We start from the raw sequence: 23,880 nt of genomic DNA on the forward strand, positions 1-23,880 counted from the left end.
GGTGTGATGGGCAGTGTGTAGGTCTGTGCCAGGGATCCAAACCTGTGAAGCACAGGCTGCTGAAGCAGAGTGCATGAACCTAACCACTGTGCCATGGAGCCGGCCCTATAGTTTGCTGGTATTTTTTTAAGATGGCCAACTATCTCAGTTTGCCTGAGACTGAGGGGTTTCCCTGAATGTGGGATTTTCAGTGCTACAACCAGGACAGCCTCAGGTACACTATCTTACTTTTTTATACTAATATTTCCCTTTGTCTCTTCTTATTTTGATTGATTTTATCTTGCTGTATGTATTTTTGAAAAGTGTCTTACATTCTTTACGAGACAAAAGGCAGTATGAATAAATCATACATACATTCACATATAATGCTGCACACATTATATGCCCCTAACAAATATTGATAAACTATATGCTTTATAAAGGAAAAATGAATGACTCAATGAAGGCATCACCCTTTCTTTGCTAACAGGATTTAAATTCACTCTTCTCCATACTCTATGCAAAGCAGAGGCAGAAAGAGATAAGGCAGAGATAACAAAGCCTGAAAGACTCCATGATGAGCAAATTTAGTATTATACAGCAGCCGTAAGATTATGTAAATGAAAAGACTAACACTGTTAAGTGCCACACAAATGTTGGTCGATGTTATTATAACAATCTGGTCTTATGATACCCTGAGGCTTCTTGAATAACAGAGAAGTGCTAATGAAATGAGGCCACACATTTTAGAAATACAATATAAAGTATGTGCCTGCAATCCTCCACAAATTCCCCATCTAATTAGCTTCTCCTATAATTGCCTTTGTTGGCATTTTCCTCCTCCTATAACTTTTGTGAATATCTGAAATTTGAAACAGGTATCAACATCTGTCTTATGCAAGGTTGTTAGGATTCCCAGAATGGCAAAGTGAGGAGCTCTGCAGACTTTCTCCTCAGCAAAACAGCTATAACTGGTGAACACCATTAAAAAATCTTTTTTAAGTCTCTGGAAATTGGCCTAAGGGCATATGGCAAACAGAAAAACATTTACTCAAGAAAATCTAGTGTCTTGGCAAGAAGATTGGGAATCTGTGGCATGTGAGCCATGACCTGTTCCTCCTCTGTCCCCAGCTCAGCATAATGGAAGCTCTACTATGGACGGATGAAGCTGGGAGCTCAGGGCTGCCTCTTCCCTAGCTCCCAGTCTAGGACTACAGTATCATCCCATGAGGAGCAGGCCACTAGCATTTCTCATTTCTACCCCTAACCCTAGGATTCCTGCTGCAGAAGCTCTGTTCCTGGCAAGAGCATCTGAGAGATCTGGGGCTCCCTTCTTCCACTTAGTTCCCACTCATACGGAACTCTGTTGTGTAGCAGGATGAAAATACCAATTACCCCCATCACGGCTTGCTCATAGTGTGAAAGTTTTATGCAGTGAGAGGCAAGCCAAGAAGACCAAAGGCTAATGCCCCCACATAGTGCCCCATTCATAAAGCAGGGGTGTCACTTTAAGAGAAGTGGCCCATTGTCCTCACCTCCAGCTCTGGAATAATGGTGCAGAGATTTTGTCCAGGGGGAAATGCAGCCCATAAGAACAAATCTCTCCTCAAGGGAACAGAATTTATTTGAAACAGAATGTAGCAGTTCAAGCCCAAGGGTGCTGTCAAAACAGTAAGAGCAACAAGTTCAACTGTAGAGCAGCTATAAATTTAACAGAGACAACCCATGAAAGAAATAGCTAAGAAGAGCCCTTCTGGAGTTGAAACAAGCCTCAAAGATTGTCTTCAAACACTATCCTTTCAAAGGGATTTGAATTTAACTAGGTCAGATTGTGAAGTAATTTATGCCGAATAGTATTGCTGAAAACAATAGAGCAATCAGCTGGAAACTAGTGGAGGCTAACAGTTAGATGTGATATCAACAGAGGCAGACAACTTGAAAGAGAGGTAAGGGAAATAAACTGACAAAGAAAATCATATTTACACCGCTGCCACTATGGAGTGATTATGTGCATGCCCAAAACTACACCATCTGAGGAGCAACATCAGAGGCTTCACACAGAGGAGAGAAATAGATTGAAATGGCCCAGTTAAATCACTAAACAAATAAACAAGCAAGCAAACAACAACACCTGTGTGTGTGTTGGGGGGAGGTGAATCAGTATTCAGAATTACCACAACATATCATCTAAATGTCCAGTTTTCAACCAAAAGTTATGAGCAATGAAAAGGAAGTGTGACCCATACACAGGAAAAGACAGGCAGTAGAAACTGCCTTTGAGAGGGCCCAGATGTTGGACTTAGCAGACAAAGACTTCAAAGCAGATATTATAAATATATTCAAAGAACAAAAGGAAATGATGTTTAAAGAATTAAAAGAAGAGATGGGCCAGCCCCAGTGGCCTAGTGGTTAAGTTCTGCATGCTCTACTTCAGTGGCCCAGGTTCAGTTACCCAGTGAGGACCAACTCACTTATCACTCACCTATCAGTGGTCACGCTGTGGAAGCAGCTCACATACAAAAAGAGAAAGATTGGAAGCAGATGTTAGCTCAGGGAGAATCTTCCTTAGGAAAAGAAAAAGAATTAAAAGAGAGAGATGACAATGTCTCACGAAATAGATAATATCAATGAAGAGTTAAAAATTATAAAACAAAAACAATGGAAATTTTAGAATTAAAAAGTACAATAGCCAAAATAAAAAATTCACTAGAGGACTCAACAGTAGATTTGAGGTGACAGAAGAAATAATCAGCAAAGTTGAAGATAGATCATTAAAGATTATACAATTAGAATGGAATAAAGAAAGAAAAATGAGCAGAGTCTCAGAGAAATGCAAGACACCGTTGAGCATCAGAACATACTCATAATAGGAGTACCAGAGGAAAGGAGCAGAAATTCAAAGAAATAGTGGCCGAAAACTTCCCAAATTGAAAAAAACCATTAATCTACCCATGCAAATAACTCAACAAACTCCAAATAGAATAAATATAGGAGATTCAGACTCAGATATATCAGAGTAAAAAAGCCAAAGACAAAGAGAAAAATCTTGAAAGCAGTAAAAGAAACATAACTTTTTACATACAAGGGAATTATAGTAAGAATAACAACTGGCTTCTCATCAGAAACAATGGAAATCAGTTGGATAATATATTCAAAGCACCTGAAGAAAAAAAGCTCTCAACAAAGAATTTTATATTTAGCAAAAGAACCTTTGAAAGTGAGGATGAAGTAGACATTTACAGATAAACAAAAATTGAGAAAATTTGTTGCTGGCAGACCCATCTTGTAAAGAAGTGTTAGAAGAGATTCTTTAGGCTGAAAGCCACTGAACCTAGAAAGTAATTCTATACTACAACAAAAAACACAGAGCACCAGTAAAGGAAATTAAGCAAGTATTTATACAAGACGGTATAATCACACATTTTTTCTCCTAATTGATTCAAAAAGAAATTGTATAAAATAATACATATACAATTGTGTTGTTGGCCCATTAACACATAGAAATGTAATAAATTTGGCAATAAGCACAAAGGAGGTGAGTGGGAGCAAAGCTATATTGGAGCAAGAAGATGAAACCAGATGGTAACTTGAAGTCACAGAAATAAATGATGAGAGGCTGAAATGGTAAATAAGAAGATTAATATAGCAAACCTTGTAAATTTATACCTGTTCACTTTTTTCTTTCATCTTCTTTAAAAGACATAAAATTATGTAAAGCGATACTTATAACAATGTATTGTTGGGTTTGTAACATAAACACATGTAATACATATCCAATAAAACTATAAAAGAGGAGAAGGGAGAATAAAGCTGTATTGAAGTAACATGTCTATACCTCACTGAAATTAAATTAGTAAAAATCTGAAGTATCTTCTGATAAGGTAAGATGTATATTGCAAACCTTAAAGTTTCTACTAAGAATATAACTAAAAGAAAGTTGAAAAACCATTAAAAGACTTAAAATACTACAATAGAATATATTCGCTTAATGTAAAATAAAGCAGTAAAGGAGGAACAGAGGAACAAAAAAGACATAGAAAACATGAAAGAAAAATAGCAGATGTAAATCCAACCATATTAATAATATTAAATGTAAATGGGTTAAATAATCTAATCAAAAGGTAGATATTTAATCAGACTGAATTTTTAAAAAAGATTCAATTATGCTGTGTATATAGGTCACACACTTGGGATTCAAAGATACAAATGACTTGAAAGTAAAAGAATGGAAAAAGGTATAGTATTCAAACGGCAACCGTAAGAAAGCTAAACTGACTATATTAATATAAGAGAAAAATAGACTTTTAAGACAAAAAAATGTTACTTGAGGTTAAGATGGACATTTTATAATGATAAGAGAGTCAATCTATGAGGAAGATAACACAATTATAAATATGTATACATCTAAAAAAATGGTTCCAAAATACATAAAGCAAAATTTGCAGAATTGAAGGAAAAAACACACAATTCTACAATAATATCTGGAGACTTCAATATCCTACTGTCAATAACAGATAGAACAACTAGGCAGACTATCAACAAGGAAATAGAGACTAGAAAGTTACTATAAATCAACTAGACCCAACAGATATCTGTTTAATACTCCACCCAACAACAACAGAAAACACATTATTCTCAAAGTTGTGGAGCATTCTCAAACTTAGGCCTTATTCTAGGCCATAAAAGAAGCCACAAGGAACTTGAAATGTTTGAAATCATACAAAGTATGTGCTCCAATCACAATGGAATAAAATTAGAAATTAATAACAGAAAGAAATTTGGGAAATTCATAAATATGTCGAAATTCAACAACATACTTCTAAATAATCAATGGATCAAAGAAGAAATCACAAGGGAAATTAGCAAACATTTGAGTTGAATGAAAATGAAAACACAGTATACTAAAACATATAAGATATGGGTAAATTAGTTGTTAGAGGAAAATTTATACCTATTAGTGCTTATATTTTAAAAAAGAAAGGTATCAAATTAATAACTTAACCTTCCATCTTAACATAATTGAAAAGAGGGGCAAACTAAACCTGAACCAAACAGAAGCCAGGAAATAATAAAGATTAGAGTGGAATTAATGAAACCAGGAATGTAAAAACAAAAGAGAAAATAAACAAAACCATAAGATGGTTCTTTGAAAACATCTAAAATTGACAAACCTTTAGCTAGATTGACCAAGCCAAAAAGAGAAGACTCAAAATTACTAAAATAAGGAGTGAAAGAAGATCCATCAATACCATTACAGAAATAGTAACATTATAGAATTAAACAGGATCATAAGGGTGCACCATAAACAACTATATGCCAATAAATTAGATAACTTAGATGAAAAGGACAAATTCCCAGAGAGACACAAACTCCCAAAACTGACTCAAGAAGAAATAGAAAATCTAAATAGATCTATAACAGGAAAAAGAGATTGAATTACTAATTAAAAACCTCCTACAAAGAAAAGCCCAGATGAATTCACTGGTGAATTCCACCAAATATTTTTTTTAAAGAATTGATTCAAATTCTTCACAATTCTTCCCCAAAAAAGAAGAGGAAGGAACACTTTCTAACTGATTCCATGAGGCTACTAATGCCCTGACACCAAAACTAAACTAAGACATCATAAGAAAAGAAAACAATAAACCAACATCTCTTATGAATATAGAAGAAAAAATTCATAGCAAAATACTAGGAGACCAACTCTAGCAACATATAAAAAGAATTATACACCATGGTTAAGTGGGATTTTTCCTAGGAATGTAAACACGGCTTAACATACAAAAATCAATTAAATGTAATACACCATAATCAATAGAATAAAGACAATAACCATATGACCATCTCAATAGACTCAGAAAAAGATTTGATAAAATCCAACAGCCTTTTATGATTAAAAAAAATCAACAAACAAGGAATAGTAGGGAACTTCATTGACCTGATAATGAGCATCTATCAAAAATACACAGCAAATCTACTTAATGGTGAAAGATTGAATCCTTTCCCCCAAGTATCAGGAACAAGACAAGTGTGTCCACTCTTATCACTTCTATTCAACTTTGTACTGGAGGTTCTAGCCAGGGCAGTTAGGAACACACACACACACACACACACAAAGTAATCCATATTGGAAAGAAAAAAGTAAACTATCTTTATTTGCAGATAACATGTTCTTGCATATAGAAAATTCTAAGAAATTGACCATAAAGTCATTTGAACTAATTCACCAAGGTTTCAGGATACAAGATATATATACAAAAATCAGTTGCAGTTCTATACATTAGCAATAAGTAATCACAAATGATTTCTCAAAAATGAAAGTAAGAAAGCAATTCTATTTACAACATTACCAAAAAATAATAAAATACTTAGGAATAAATTTAATAAATGAAGAGTAAAACTTATACTCTGAAAACTAAAAATATTATTGACAGAAATTAACGAAGACCTAAATAAATGAAAAGTCATTCTATGCTCATTTATTAGAAGACTTAGTTTTGCTAAGATGGCAATATTTTCCAAACTAACCTACAGGTTCAACACAATCCCTTCTGGGTATATATCCAAAGGAAACGAAATCCAAGTCTCGAAGAGATCAGTTGTAACTACATACTCACTCAACACTGAAGCACCTAAATATATTAGGCAAATACTAACAGATCTGAATGGAATAATAGACAACAATACAATAATAGTAGGAGACTTCAGTACTGCACTTTAAAAAAAAAGACGGTACAAGTGATACAACAAAAATACAAAGAATCATAAGAGACTACTATGAATAATTACACACCAAAAAATTGGATGACCTAGAAGAAATGGATGAATTCCTAGAAATATACAACCTACCAAATAACCTTCACATATACAGTAAACTAATATTTGCCAAGGGAGCCAAGAATACTCAGTGGAGAAAAAAATAATCTCTTTAATAAATGACACTGGGAAAACTGGATAAAGAAAATGTTGTGTATATAGATGGATAGATTAGATAGAGAGATAGATAGATAGATAGATAGATAGATAGATAGATAGATAGGACTTAAGGCAATATGCTAAATAAAATATGTCAAATAGAGAAAGACAAAACTTTTGATCTCATTTATATTTGAGATATAAAAACGAAAAACCCATAGAAACAGGTAGAATTGTGTTTGCCAAGGGGTGAGGTGTCAGGACATGGGGAGATGGTGGTCAAAGGGTCCAATCTTTTAGTTATAATATGAATAAGTCCTAGGGATCTAATGTACAACATGGTGACTCTAGGTAACAACACTGGATTGTAAACTTGAAAGCTACTACAAGAATAAAGCTTTAACGTTCTCACCATAGCAACAACAACAAAATGGTGATCATGTAAAGAATATGTCAACTATCCTTATTTTGGTGAGCCTTTCACATTATGTATGTGTATCAAATCATCATGTTGTATACTTTAAACTTACACAATGTTGTATGTCAATTGTACTTCAATAAAGCTGGAAAAAACGGAACAGCGCAATGTCCATCAAACGAGGGATAAATAAAGAAAATGTGGTGTATTCATTCAATGGAACATTTGTCAGCTACAAAAACAATGAAGGACTGATACATCTACAAGATGCGTGAATTTTGAAAACTTTGTGCTGAGTTAAAGAAGCCAGTCACAAAAAGCTGCTTATTATATAATTCCATTTATGTGAAATTCTGAGAATAGGCAAATACATAGAAAAAGAAGGCAAATTAGTGGTTTTCAGGGGCTAGAGAAAAGGGGGAATGGAAATGACTGCTAACGGGTAAGGGATTTCTTTTTGGGCTGATGAAAATACTCTAAAATTGATTGTAGTGATGCTTGCTCAAGTCTGTGCATCTATTAAAAGCCATTGAATTGTACACTTTGAGTGAATTTTATGTTATGTGAATTATATATCAATAAATCTATTTACAAAGTTATTGGAAAATTATTTTAATTGATTAAGAATGTATAGCAAAGTATCATTCATTCAACAAACATTTATTAAGCATCCACTATGTGTCTGACACTATTCAAGGCACAGTGGGTATAGGAGTAGCCGCCAAAATAGACATAGATCTATTTTCTTCATAGAGCTGACATTCTAGTAGGGGAGACAGATATAAACACACAAAGAGAACACGTTTTTTAAAAAATATTGCTGTAGATTTTGCAGTGAATAAAGTGCCTGCCCCAGTGGATTTTGTCATCACGTATTTTCATCTTTGTATATCTCTAGTGCCTAGACGTCCTTGTGAAAATGAACTGAGAGATGCAGAGCTAAAATTCGAATGCTACTCAAATTGTTTAATTTTGGAAGTTCGTGTTCATCTCACACACACTGGGCCTAAACAGACAGAGAGATTTCCTGTTCTGGCAGCAGGCCTCCTGGATCCCTCACCTGTCCGGGGTCCCAGGACTCAGAGTCAGCACTTTTACCGTAGGAACATCCTTACCCATGTGTCAGGACCTTGGACATCCCTGAAATTGGCTTCACATCCATCTCTCTAGGTGAAAGGGGAAACATGCTCAGACTTTTTCTCTGGATTATCATAATTTACCTAATCCTGAAATCGTGATGTAATTCCATGGCTTCTGGTATTTCATCAATGGTTGTACCATAATGTACCTAAGTAATTTCCTACTGTGCAACATTTAATTCCCACACCCCCAAATTTTGGTCTATTTTGAATAATGTGAGGACAGCTTCCAGCGAAAAGTCTTCCTTTTACCTTTGCATACCGCCAAGAGGGCCTTTTGGTTGGGTTTCCCAGAGCGGAGAAATGATTTGCCCAAAGGTCTTCAGTCTACAGTCATGTAAATCAGAGAATTACTGGGAGCTTTGAAACTACTTTTTCTTTTTTTTTTCTGAGTGATAGACCCCTTGTGTCTGACAGAGTCCTGGCAGAAAACAGAGGGCAAATTCAAACTGGGTCACTTGAGGAGTGTTAAAAAAAGGGGGGCAGGCAGTCTACTCAGAGTGAGCAGAGTTTAAGGAAACTTGTCCTAAGCATAGAACGGTACCCTGGGATAGCAACAAAGGGGAGATGTTATCAGCCCTGCATCTGAAGGGGCAAGGAGAGGAAGCACTTATTAGATTTTATTCATTCAACAAATATTTATTGAGCACATACTACATGCCATGGGGAGTGTAGATACTAAAAGTGAGATGTTTCAGTAGGCAGGTGTTATGTTACTATTACTACCACTTATGTGACCGATGTGGTGCTGAGGATATATCCATTATCTCCTTTAATCCTCCAAACTGTCCTTGAGGAAGGCAATAGTAATATTCCCATTTTACAGATGAGTACATGGAGGCACAGAGTAGTTAGGTAGCTGCCGGAGTTTACAGAGCTTGTATTTGGCAGAGCTAAAATGTAAGTTCAGATGTACCTAGCTCTCAAACTTTTAGCCGCTGTGTATATTTCTTCTTCCAGATGATACACAGCTAAGAAAGCAAGAGTGTGGTGATCCCTACCTTTGAGAAATAAATGTGGCCTTAGAAAAGAAAGGCCTGCTTGAAATCTTTGTAGCATCATCAGATTAGTTGTACCTTATTTATCAGGTGTGAAATTGTTTTTTAATCCTCTGCTGGGAGGCACACATGCACTCCTGGTGGTAGCTGACTTTTATGATCTTTTCAGCTGTTTATTTACTTTAAGAAGATTGACCTGCCATGTGCAGATACAGCCATTCCTGCACCCTTTTTTTGAGTTTTGGAAATGCACAGGTGAAGGGCCCTACTAAGTCCCTGAAAGATTCCGCTACCCATCAAATTCCAGCACCCCTGAAACTAAGCCCAGCCGTTAACTGGCAATCCCAGAGGTACCAGAGATCCCATGAAAAACGCACACGTCCATAGTTCTAAAATACTAAAGAAAGGGAAGTGGATTGGTTTTGGCCCATTTAACTATCAGTTTTCATCTAAATCCCAAATATTACAAATAGAACATTGCCTCTACACAGCGATTCTCCTCAGATCCCAGCAAATTTTAAATCACTGTTGCTGAAAACATTTGCATAACTCCTTTCCGAAGTCAGCTAGGAAGATTTATGTGGCAAGATGGTGTCTGAGTAAATAGAAAATTTTCAGTAGTGTGCCTTTCTTTTTTTACAGGGCTTTATGGATTTGAAATAACATGTCATCTAATTTACAAATTGTAGAAGTCTATTGTGATAGTTTCAATTGTATCTAGCAAAAGAGAAAAGGTAAGGACAGAAAATAAATAAATTACCCAAAGTTACACAGCTCGAGATTGGAAGAACTGGCATAGAGCCCACCGCTTCTGATCCTTGGAATGATCATCTTTCCAGTCCACTGGAAACCGAAAAAGCAGACCTGGACCCATCTTGGGCTTTACATGGGGTTGATGAATCTGTTAATAGAAAAGCACTTGAGGCTACATGAACTAATCAGGCACTGTTCCCCTCCCCTCATGACAGATTATAAAGACACAATTATAGATAGAGGGCAAGAAAACCAAGAAATGGGTTGACGAATTTGCTAGTAGAAAAGTAAAAGGGTTGAAAAAAGGTGTGAGCTCTACATTGTGTTAATTGCCTTTTAAAATTTTTTTCAAACAATTTAATTTTTTTAGAGCAATTTTTCAGTTACAACAAAATTGAGAGGAAAGTACAGAGATTTCCCATATACCTCCTGCTCCCACACATGCATAGCCTCCCCCATTATCAACATGCCCCACCAGAGTGGTACATTTGTTACAATTGATGAACCTACATCGACACATCAGGATCACCCACAGTCCATAGCTTACATTAGGGTTCACTTCTGGTCTTGCACATTCCATGGATTTGGACAAATATATAATGGCATGTATGCATCATTATGGTATACAGAATAGTTTCACTGCCCTAAAAATTCTCTGTGCTCTGCTTATTCACCCCTCACTCCCTCCTAACCCCTGGCAGCCACAATCTTTTTAGTCTCCATAGTTTTGCCTTTTCCAGAATGTCATGTGGTTGGAATCACACAGTATGTAACCTTATCAGATTGGATTCTTTCACTTAGTGATGTGCATTTAAGTTTCCCCTGTCTTTTCATGGCTTGATAGCTCATTTCTTTTTAGTGCTTAATAATACTCCACTCTCTGGACGTCCCACAGTTTATTTATCCATTCACCTACTGAAGGACATCTTGGTTGCTTCTGTGTTTTGGCAATTATGAATAAAGCTGCTATAAACATCTCTACGCAGGTTTCTTGGTGGACATAAGTATTCAGCTCCTTTGGGAAAGTACCAAGGAGCGTGATTGCTAGATCGTATGGTAAGAGTATGTTTTGTTTTATAAGAAACCCTCAAACTGTCTTCCAAAGTGTCTGTACCATCTTGCATTCCCATCAGCAATAAATGAGAAGCTCTGTTGATCCACATCCTCTCCAGCATTGTAATCGCCTTTTTTAAAATGGTATCCCTGTAGATAGATTTTTTAAATGTTCCAACATGTCTCTAACATCTCATATGCCTATTATTAACATGAAGTTGTCCATCCCAGAACTCTGAACCATATCTTCTTCTGATCCAATCCAGATTCTAGGTGGGTTTTTTTGTTTTTGTTTTTTTGTTGAGGAAGATTGCCCTGAGCTGACATCCATTGCCAATCCTCTTCCTTTTTTGCTTGAGAAAGATTAGTCCTGAGATAACATCTGTGCCTATCTTCCTCTATTTTTTTCTATGTGGGACACCTCCACAGCATGGCTGGTGAGTGGAATAGGTCTGCACCCAGGATCCAAACCAGCATACCTGGCCACTGAAGTGGAGCGCATGGAACTTTAACCACTCTGCCACTGCACCAGGCCCCAGACTTAGGTATTTTGAGGTCTGCTGTGCACCTGGATACCATGTCTTTCTTTCTTCATTTACTTCCTTGTTTTGCTGAAGTACATCCTCTATTAGCCTCCTAAGAGAGGGCATGTGAAGAGTACATTTTTTCAATCTTTTGACTATGAAATTGATGTAAATTTTCCACACTACATTGGTAATATGAAAGGTAGAGAATCCTATAATGAAAGTAATTTTATCTCAAAATTGGGAAAGCATTTGATTCATCGTGTTTGAGTACTCGAAATTGTTGTTGAGAAAACGTTTTCACTGGAGACCTTTGAAATGGCAGTTGGGATGTCTTTTCTCTCAGGCCTTTTATTTTTGCCTAAAAAAACCTTCTAATCCCCTGCTAGTGGGTGGGGTTGGTATTTCTTGGATGTTGGTATTCTGGAAGCAGGACTAGAAAAGGAGGCTGAAGGTCCTCAGTCCAGGAGGCAGATTTTTACTAAACTCCCTTTGTTTTCAGTACCGTGTCTCATTTTAGCTTTCTGACGTGCCTGGAGTCCTTGAGGCATCCCTGTTCAGTTTCCCCAGGAAATAAACTTTCAGTCTCCCTGGGAGGGCGTAGTGATGGTGGGTGTTGATAGTGGAAAGAACAGAAAGGGGAGTTTCCTGGATTTACACAGAGTGGGAGGAAATCTAATGTTCAACTGTTTAATTACAGAATTTTAACTATTCTTATTGTTTTCAGCCCCTCAACTGACCCCTCTATGCCACAGTTACCTGGAACCAAATAGTGAGCCTTTTAGGTATTTTATGGAATTGGCTTGTTTCTTGTTTGAATTTACAACTACATGCACTTAGATAATAACTTTCTAAATTCTACTATGTCAGTCACCACTCCATTGTTTGCTTCTGATTTTTCAAAAACTATGGAAATCTCATCTACTACTCTCCAATCTCCCATTCTTTTTGTCCTTATGGGCTTACTATTTTCATTGCTTTACCATTATTTTAATAGATCTGCAGTGGGAGAAGGGATAAGTCAGTGAATCAATCCAGCATTTTTAACCAGAAGTTGAGAATGGACATTCTAAACATTTGGAATGTGTTTTTATTGTAGTTTTTCCCCTCAGCATCCACTCTCCATCCTTGTGAGGCAATGCTCCTCCCTGACTCTATGCTCCAGGCAGAGCCGACTCCATCAGGGAACTAGGGGATGAGCTAGGATCCAGGCTGAGTCATTCAGAATACTCTTTTCTCTAGGACGGTGATTAGCTCAAGAAAAAACATAGACCTAAGTCGAACTAATCATGACCAACAAAACTTAATCATGAGAATTTAGGTTGAAATCTTTGGGAAGTGGACTATCTCATTCCCATTGTACTGGACTTCTATCGATGGGAATCTAGAGCTGCTGGGCTCCCCCAGAGAAAACCTTGGAATGGGGCCAACTCTGAGGAAAGAGAACAAAGAGATATACATCAATGACACCAAGTGAGTGAGGCTTGGATTGAGCCATCCCCCCCAGAGTACTTGTGTGTATTTTTTTAGCGATGTTCATTGATGAATTGTCTTTGGGACTTAAGCAAGTTTGAAATTTCTTTAGACATAATCTCAAGGAATTCTAACAAATACTCAATTGTAGTTCTTGGTGGAGTGCAAGGCGGAGTGGGGAACAGGAATCAGAACCTGACCCTTATTTTTGATTTGATCATTATTATTTTGAGTTAATTTTTTTAACAGACAAATGAAATCAACAAACCCTTAGCTAGACTAAGGAAAAAGGAGAAAAGACTCAAATAACAAACACCAGAAATGAAAGAGGAGATATTATAACTGATGACACGGAAATGAAAAGGATCATAAGAGTCAACTATGAACAATAGAAAAAAGCATCCTGAAATTCATATGGAATCTCAGAGGATCCTGAATAGCCAAAACAATCTCAAGAAAGAAAAAAAAACTGGAGACCTCCACTTCCTAACTTCAAAACATATTACAAATCTACAGTAATCAAGACAGTATGGCACTAGCATAAAGACAGACATATAAACCAATGTAACTGAGAAGAGAATCTGGAAACAAACCCTCACATATACGGTCAAATGATCTTTGACAAAGGTGCCAAGGCTACACAATGGGGAAAGGATATTCTCTCCAATGAAGAGAATATTCTTCCCAAATGAAATTGGGAAAACTGGAAATCCACATGCAAAAGAACAAAGTTGAACCCTTACATCTTACATTACACTGTAAACAAAAATTAGCTCAAAATAGATTAAAGATCTAAATATAACACCTGAAACTATAAAACTCCTAGAATAAAACATAGGGGGAAAGATTCATGACCTTGGATTTGGCAATAACATCTTGGATATGACACCAAAAGCACAAGCAAAGAAAAGCAAAAATAGACAAGTGAGACTACGTCAAATTTAAAAACTTCTGAGCAGCAAACAATAAGCAGAGTGAAAAGGCAACCCATGGAATGGAGAAAATATTTGCAAACCATATGTCTGAAAAGGGGTTAAATATCCAGAAGATATAAAGAAGTCCTACAATTCAACAACATGTAAACAATCCAACTTAAAAATTAGGCAAAGGATTTGAATAAACACTTCTCCAAAGACCGACAAGCATATGAAAAGATGCTCAACATCACTAATCCTTAGGGAAATGCAAATCAAACCACAATGAGATATCACCTCACATCCGTTAGGATGGTCAGTATGAAAAAATCAGAAAATCACAAATGTTGATGAAGATGTGGAGAAATTGGAATCCTTGTACACTATTAATGAGGATGCAAAATGTTGCAGCTGCTATGGAAAACAGTATGGAGGTTCCTCAAATAATGAAAAATAGAATTAACATATGACCCAGCAATCTCACTCCTGGCTAGATCAAAAAGAGTTGAAAACAGAATCTTGAAGAGATATTTGCATAACCATGTTCACTGCAGCATTATTCACAGTAGCTTAAAGGGTGGAAGCAACCTAAATGTCCAACAACAGGTGAATAGATTAAGAAAATATGGTATATACGTACAATGGAATATTATTCAGCCTTAAAAAAGATGGAAATCCTGTCATATGCTACAACATAGATGAACCTTAAGGATATTATGCTAAGTGAAATAAGCCAGTGACAAAGTGGCAGATACTGCATGATTCCACTTACATGAGACATCTAAAACAGTCGAACTCCTAGAAGCAGAAAGTGGAATGGTGGTTGCCAGGCACGTGGGGGAGGGGAAAAAGAAGAGCTGTTCAAGGGATATAGCTTCAGCTTTAAAAGATGAAAAAGTTCTAGATATCTGTTGTACAATAACGTGCACATAACTTAACACTACTGTGCACCTAAAAATGGTTAAGATGGTGAATTTTATGTTATGTGATCTTGACTGCAAAAAAAGATACTATATCTATCTATAAGATGTTCTATCTATATGTATCTATTTCTACATCTCTATCTATCTGTCTATGTATCTATCAACTATCTATATCTATCCATGATGAGTTAACACAAAAGAGCAAGGAAAACATGAAACCTCTAGTAGAATATGGATAAGTGGCAGGAACTAGCAACTTAACCCCAAAATGTTCAAAAACCACATAAGAAATAATTTTTCTTACTTATAATCAATAAATACAAATTAAAACTATTTAAAAATCAGAAATCCTGGAGTAATTTTAGACTTTGCCTTCTCTTTTCACTATTTTCTCCCACGTACAGTCATTTTGTGTGAGATATATATATGTATAAAATATTATGAGTAATATATTGTTATATATTATATTATTATTATACCTTATACATTATGTATATTTTATATATATATATATATAGTCACCCACAATGACTGTACATGGGGGAGAATGGCGAAAAAAGATTAGATATTTGTAATCTGAAAATATCTCCTGAATTTCTTCAACGCATTTGACTTTTTTACTGCTGATATTACATCTAATATCCATTTCTTCTTTCAATTTTTCAAATAGGTAATCAGAGTGTTTGTGAAACAATGGCAAAGAAGATAAAGCTGAGCATAAAATGGTAGTGTTGATGTCATATGTTAATGGTAGCTTAGGTAAAACAGTCTCACCACCTTATGTTGTGTGGTGTGTATGTGTGTGTGTGTAACATAAGGTAGATGTTTACATAAGCTTTACTTCCTTGTGTTTACATATATATAATATACATGGAATATGTGTGACATATATATAAAACACAAAACAATGAGTGTTTTATATAATATATATAATAGAATTGTAAAAAAGCAAGAGTAGATCAATATTTAGTAAATACTTCTTAGTTGACACTAAATAAGACTGCCTGGATATCAACAAATACAACTATTAGAAAATCAAGTCAGTCTTTCCAACAGGAAATGGACCAATTTTAGATAACCCTCATGTTTCAAGTATGATGTTCATTTTCCATTTGTCTTAGATAAATAAAATAAACATAAATTTAGACAAGAACGTTGAATCCCTCTGAATATGTTACTGTAACTTTCATTTTAGTGAACTCATGATAATTTTACTTCATGGTAATTTTGATCTCAAGCACATTACAAAGGAATTCTTTCTCTACTAACGTTTACTGGGAATAGAGGTTTTATAAGGTGATATGGCTCTGCCAAACCATGGCAACAGATACAGATCCACGAAACTTTCTCGGAACTGAGCATCTGGGAGTTGGAGACAAATGGAAGCACGACGGACTTGAAATCACCTAACTCTGTGCCAGTGCTGCGTCTACTACTAATCTGTTTGCCTCCTCAGGTCTCAGCTTTTTCACAATAAAAAGAGAGGTCATATGCCACAATTCCCCCCAGCAATAAAACAGCAAAGGCTCTAGGAAACCCTGGGTCAGGGAACATCCTCTTCACTTTAGTTTATTTCAGTGAAATAAAGAAATGAAGAAATGATGCTTTGTAACGGTCATTTACTACTGAGCTTCAGTTCTCCAGGAAATTAGTTCAGAAGCCAACTGTGCTCCCACTTTTATCCCTTGTCCCTCCCCGACCCTGACGACAACACCTTGTAAGCATGTCTAAGAATCCTCCTGCTTGTTCACTGGAGGAAATATTTTATCAGTGATAAACAGTCTTCTCACTTTTGTTCTGCTTAGAAATTCAGGATTACATAGCTTCAGCCTGGGATCACTTTAGAGTGAAAAGCCAGATGTTTCTGAAAGGTTTAGCTTTATGAGGCTTATCACAGGTTATAAATATTTATATCTCATGTCCTCAGTGAACGTGGCCAGGGCAGAGGATGCTTCCGTGAGGAAAATGCCACTGAAAGCAAATTCAAAAACATCCTCAGGAAGGCATTAGATTGGCAAGGCTGTGTGACGTAAGCATTAATCAGCTCATGAGTGTGTGGGTAACTAAGTCAGCTCCCCCTTGTACTCTCTCATGCCATCCCAGCCTCTTTCTTCAAAGCAGTTATCAAGATTCATAATGATGAATCTATTTATGGGCTCATTTATTGAATGTCTGTCCCGCTATCTTTGTTGAAGGCAGCATCATGCCTGTTTGGCTCCACTATCCCCATTTCCCAGCTGAGTGCCTGTAACACAGTAGATTCTCAGCAAATAGTTGTTGATAAATAAATGAAGATTCTGCAAACAGGGACATCTGACGATAGTTCCCTTTCCTTCCCAATTTCCAATTCTAAGCTATTTGCTTCTCCTGAGCCAAAGGACTTCTCAGACCTATGGGCACTAATATAGTGATCTAGACTCTTTTGGGGGTCTCAGCAAAGAGAACTGCTGTGGGGCTTTCTCCTCATGGGAAGGACATGTGTCAGGAGAAGAGCATCAGAGCCTAGAGATGAGAATCAGAAAGCAAGGGATCTTGGGAAGAATTTGATGCTCAGAGATCTGGATGGGGAGAGAGATTTGACATTGTCCTCACATAAGCATACAGGCTGCTTGACTCAGAAAAAGCTAAGGAGGATCTGAATGGACTGGGTCTTTCTTGCCTCAGAAACTTCAAAAGTATACAGATACCAGGAGGCAAGGAAGCTTCCTGAGGTCCCTCAGCAGAGAGCTGACAGTCCATCAGTCTCTGTGGGCCAGGCCTCCCACCAGCCGCAGGATTCTTTCTTTGTATGGCGTTCTACTAACCAGCTCTGAGCCCTGGTGAGCCAGCAAAGAAAGTAACAACCCACCTAATCAGATAGAGGATCCAAAGAGAGGAAAAACAGAATCAATAAAACGTACACCCAGCAAGTGTTCACATTCAACCATGACAAAGCAATCACACCACAGAGCAGGGACTGGCAAACAGGGACCAAGGAACTAAAGAACTGTAAACAGAGTAGTTGATATTTTTATATTGTAGAATAATATCTGTCTATGAGAGAAAAATTTTAAAGTACAGGGAAGGATAAAGAAGCATAAAAATGATTGCCTATAATCTGCCACCTAGAGGTAAGAAATGCTACTACTTTACATATTTCCTTTCTGGTTTTTCCTATGCATTTACTAAATAGTTGAGAGTATACTTTACTTAGCACTTTTTTGGTAAGGAAGACTGGCCCTGAGCTAACATCCCGTTTTTGCTGGAGGAAGATTGTCACAGAGCTAACATCTGCTCCAATCTTCCTCTATTTTGCATGTGGGACACCACCGCAGCATGGCTTGATGAGTGGTTCGTATATCCACACCCAGGATCTGAACCTGCAAACTCTGGGCCACCAGAGCAGAGCACCCAAACTTAACCACTACACCACCAGGCCGGCCCCTATTTAGCACTTTTTAGCCTGATTTTTTAGCTCAATATTCTACTACAGACATTTTCCCATAGTCTTAAAAATTTTCCATAAACACCATTTCGTTGGCTATGTGTGGCTATGAGTGTGCCATGGCATTAACATACCAGAATTGATTTACTAGCCTCATAATGTTGTCATAAGATAAATTTTTGTGAGAGAACATGGAAGAGGCCATTTACAAAAGAAACACAAAAATATGCCCGCTTTGTGGATGCTCCATCATGTCAGGGACTGAGTGTATCCAATTGCCTTCTGAATCCCCAGGGCTAAGCAAAGGACCTAGCAGATAGCTGGGGAGGACACAATTTTGCTAAATAAATGAATGAGCAGTGGTTTCTCTATATAAAATATCTAATGGAATTTACCCATCTTATTTTTAATATACTAATGGTTTCTCCAGATATTCATAAACATATTTCAGCCTATATTTCTCTAATTGTCAACATCAAAAATTAAACAGTGTCTCTGTAAGTTGGGAATTTAACAACAGAATTATCTCCTCTTTTCAGGACAAAAGAAGAAAAGTTGGGATAGCTAAGTCTTATCCTTTGCCACACAAAAGGGAAAAAGAGTTTTGAAGAAAAAATTTTGTGAGCCAATAACTCTTACTCAGTCAAAGTTTTAATAAGGGATGAGAAAAATTTTTTTAATTTCTCAGATATGAAGTGAATCAGAGATTATGAGACTTCTCTGCCTTTCTGTAAGGTGTTATTTTGATATACATTGAGATTACCTTGACTATATTGGGATGGACCAAAATGAACGATGCAATAATGGTGAAGTAGTGTTGTTAAGGAGCTAATAGTGACTAGAAAACCAGTTAAATAACTATAGCTGATAATTTTGTATTTTGGTAAAATGTAAATGTAAGATTAATTATTGAAATAATTAGATATATTTTCCCCAAGTAAATAATAGTAATTTGGGTTAATATTCCAGACAACATAAATAAGAACTTTGTAAGTAGGGTGAGGGAAGATAAAAACAAAAAACATTAAATTTTCGATATTTCACAAGAGAAAAATAATAGATTTAATTTATTTTTTATGTCAAAGATAAGATAAAATAAGGCCCATATTTTTAACTTCAAGGTATTCATTAGTAAAATAACAACAGAAGGTGAATATTTCAAGCTATTGAAAGAACAGGAAAAAAAAGAAAGAAAATAGAGTCAATGTAAGAGGAAAGTCAGGGGGAAACTAGTGCGAAATAAGATGACAGAGAAAGTAGTAATGATAAAAGCTAGCTTTATTGAGAATTTATTATGGCTAAGAAACTGAAGTCTGTACATGCGTTAATTCTTTGAATCCTCACAGTAATTCTAAGGGTAAAGGACCATATTCAGTGACTCAAGATTAACTAAAGGCAAAAGAAATGAGTGCAACATACACAGACATCAAATGATTTTCCTATTTAAAATAAATAAATAACAAATATATTTCAAAAAACAAAGATGGCATAGACCATATTCTCTGATCACAGTGCACGAAAATGAAAAGTTAATGTAGTGAAATCCCACACACTGAGAAATATACAGAGATGGTCTGAGATTGCTGTCACAGGCTATTCGGGAAATCACAACGAGGACACTCTGTCACGAACCGAGATGTGCGGCAGGAAGTTCAAAGGTCAAAACTTTGAGTGGTTTAATCGTTTAACACAAAAAAATGAAGTGAAGTTAAATAAGCCTTCAAATCAATATGTAAGGAATAAACTCAAAGTTAAGGAAAACTGGAAAATGGATTAATAAAGACAAAACTGACAAATTAAATTATTTGAAAATAGTAAGACTAGAATTGGTAAATAAATCTTTGAACTGGATCTCAGGAAGTCAATAAAAATGAAAATGATTAGACTGGCGCGTCTAATCAATGAAAAGAAAAGAGAAAAAAGTCAGTGAACAATATTAACAATGACACTGGATGAAATTATAGAAAAGTATAAGTGACACTTGCTAATACATGTTAAACCATTAATGTGCTTCTGGAACAAACCTAATTACCATAGTTCTCTCATTACGGAAGAAAACACCTAAACTGACTAATAAACATGGAATCATTACATAAATATTTTTAAGCTGTCAGAGAATTATCTCCGAAAAAGCTGCTGAACCAAGATGCTTTTTTAAGGGTGAGTTCAAAAGGCTAAGGACTAGAAAATTGCCTTGCTACGAAAACTATTCCAAGAACATAGAAAAATAATGGATAATTTCCCGATTATTTTTACATAACCTTGGTACAAAAGTATGACTAAAATAAAACTTAAAAAAAATTAATTTCGTATGTAGACAACAAAATCCAAAATAAGTAGTAGTAAATTGAATACAGGAAAATTTTAAAAAGGATATTTATTCTAGTAACCCAAGGAAAGCTTCAAATTAAAAATATATTACCATAGGGCAGGCCCAGTGGCGTAATGGTTGGGTTCATGTGCTCCGCTTTGACAGCATGGGGTTTGCAGTTTCGGATCCTGGGTGTGGACATACATATCATTCATCAAGCTATGCTGTGGTGGTGTCCCATGTACAAAATAGAGGAAAATTAAACAGATGTTAGCTCAGGGTCAATCTTCCTCAAGCGAAAAAGAGGAAGATTGGCAACAGATGTTAGCTCAGGGCCAATCCTCCTCACCAAAAAATATATGTATATTAACATAATATTGTCATATCAACAGACCAAGGAAAGATAATATTTCACATAATTTTGATAATAAAAGTCTAATAAGCTGGAATAATTTTCTTAGCATGTTAAAAAAGTTCCATATAAAATATGAATTAATATACAAAATATTTGAATATTCATTATACATTATATATACATTCGTATATATTTATATATTCATGTGTGAATATATTATTCACATATGAATTAATATATGAAAAATCATGTAATAACACATAAAATGGAGATGGGAAAAAAAACACACCACAACTTTTTCACTGAAAACAGAATAATCCTTGAAGTTATTTAACAGAATTGTGGAAGTTTAGATGAGTGAGCGAAGATTTAACAGAACTAAGTACACCATTAAGAAGGAGACAAAATATGGCGTTATTTGATAGTACGCAAACACATACCCAGAAAACAGGAGAGCATCAATTGTGAAAATCCCTCTGAACTGATGAACATTCAGTAGGCCTGTTCTATACTCCACAGCAGAGGTCAGCAAACTTGTTCTGTGAAGGGCCAGGCAGTAAATAGCTTAGGCTCACCGGCCAGATCCTCTGCCACAACTTCTTAACTCCACCTTGTATAGTGAAAAACAGCCAGAAACAATATGTAAACAAATGAAGACTCCTGTGCTCTAATACAACTTTATTTATAAAGAAAAGAGTTATATTTGTCCCCAGGCTGTAGTTTGCCAACCTCTGATCTACAGTGTACAATATTGATTATTATCTACTTGAAAGGTTTCCTGAGTATCTATGACCAGTTTAAAAATAGGAGAAAATGATCCCAATTGAAACAACAACTACATGTATATAATTCCCAGTAATAACCTTAATAAACAGTGTGGGAGACCCATGTGAAGAAAATTATAAAAAGTCACTGAGACTATACAAAGAATAGCTTGAACAGAGAATATCAGGACAGTGACAGCCTTGAAGGGAGGAGGCAGTATTATAAAGATGCTAATTCTTCCCAAACAAGTATTATGTATAACACAATACTAATCGAAGCTCCATGGAGTGGGGAACCTAATAAAATGATGTTAAAGTTCACCTAGGGAGTGAGAACATTTTAAAATAATAATAAGGAGGAGAACCTAGCTTTGTCATATATTAAAACAGATTTTAAATATGTTTATATTTGAGACAGTATACTTCTGGCAACAATGAAATAAAATAAAATCAGATGTCTAAGTTAAACAGAATGGAAACTGGAAAATGACCATGCAAGCTGGAACCATGCAAAGCAATCTTAATAATCAATGGAAAAAATTACAATTGCTTCATGAACTTTAAACAATTTTGTCAAAACACTAAAAACCCTCTTATTGTTGTTTACAAATGCATAGGGAAGTTAGAAAAACAGTAACGTTAATATTTATTGAGCACACAAATTTAGAACATTAAAAACACTGAGAATTAAAGTGTTTTATTTCCCTGTAAAAAGCTTATCAAAGGTCATTTTAAGGTTGCTTGCTGTTTTTTCATGGTCTATCTTATGATACAGAGCAAGCATCTTTTTTATGCTTTGCCAACTTTTCACACTCCTTTCTAAGTTTAGATCAGTTTCCATTACTTTATCCTCTGCACTTTCAATGTCGTGTGATCTCTCTCACAGTTCCTCTAAAGCAGAGCTTTTTGCTGGCCTCACTTTCTCCAAGACATCTTCATTCTTTTTATCACAACTACTTTCTTCCTTTTTGCCGGTAAGTCACCCTTCACTAAGTTCCTCTGACTGATGATGGAGTCTCTCCAATGGCAGCAGCATCAACATTTCCATGATTATCTATTTTTTTATAGCTCCATCTATATTCAATTCAAATTCCACTTCCACTGTTACCACTTTCTATTTCTTTGCGGCTCTTTCGTCTTTGTTGGCCAATTCCCTCTTCTGCCTGTCCACTTTTGTTAAATGTCACATGCGTTTATCATTGGGCAACAAGGAAGAAATATGACTACACACTTTTCTCTGCATGAACTAAATAACAAACGCACAGTCACCTGCCACAGACAGACTTTGAAGAAATGTGGTTGATCACTGATCAGGATGTGAATCTGTTCTTTACCTAGTAATATACAGACTAAAGAGCTAGCTTATACTTTATGCAGTTACTCACACGATATACCACGGTAACTGGAATTGGAATTGTGCTGCTAAGGGACTGGTGTCCTTTAACCAAACCATAGTAACTAAAATCCATGCATATCAAAACTATGCAAAGTGAGGAATTTCAGTGTGAGTGTCTGTGTGAAAGAGAGAGATCATCATAATTCAGAATAAACAGAAGAGGGAGGAAAATTGTATAAGAGATGCTGGGACAATTGATAACTAATTTGGAATAAAGCAATGTTTATGTCTGTCACTATATTCCAAAACAAATTCCATGATGTTTGAAAAGTTAAAAATAAAATATTCAAACTATAAGAAAATTACAAGTAAGTGAGATTAAATATAGTTTGGAGACGATGTAAACTGAGTTCTAAAAAGCTCAGAATAATGAGGTTTGTCATGGTTGAACTCCTGACCAGTAAACTTTATTAAAAAGTGCTTTCTCATATATGATCTTATTTTATCCTTTCAACAATCTTGAAATATAGTTCACAAAGATAGCACGTGTCTGAGAACATCTTTGTTCTTATGAGATACAAGTTGAGTATCTGGGTGTGAA

The 23,880-nt window shown here is 35.9% G+C and overlaps 1 long non-coding RNA gene across 1 annotated transcript in view; it reads right to left on the bottom strand.

Annotated features, from left to right (window-relative positions):
* Nucleotides 1-23,294, bottom strand: part of LOC139075724 (uncharacterized) — a 28,094-nt gene extending 4,800 nt beyond the window's left edge. Inside the window, exons 1-4 of the long non-coding RNA XR_011526447.1 lie at nucleotides 23,213-23,294; nucleotides 21,620-21,789; nucleotides 20,936-21,048; nucleotides 10,210-10,350 (exon numbers count right to left, since the gene is read on the bottom strand). This is a non-coding gene — a long non-coding RNA (uncharacterized lncRNA). The remainder of the gene's footprint in view (nucleotides 1-10,209; nucleotides 10,351-20,935; nucleotides 21,049-21,619; nucleotides 21,790-23,212) is intronic.
* Nucleotides 23,295-23,880: the final 586 nt, after the last annotated feature.

Source organism: Equus przewalskii, chromosome 14 (genome assembly GCF_037783145.1).
Source record: "Equus przewalskii isolate Varuska chromosome 14, EquPr2, whole genome shotgun sequence".
Classification (NCBI taxonomy): domain Eukaryota; kingdom Metazoa; phylum Chordata; class Mammalia; order Perissodactyla; family Equidae; genus Equus; species Equus przewalskii.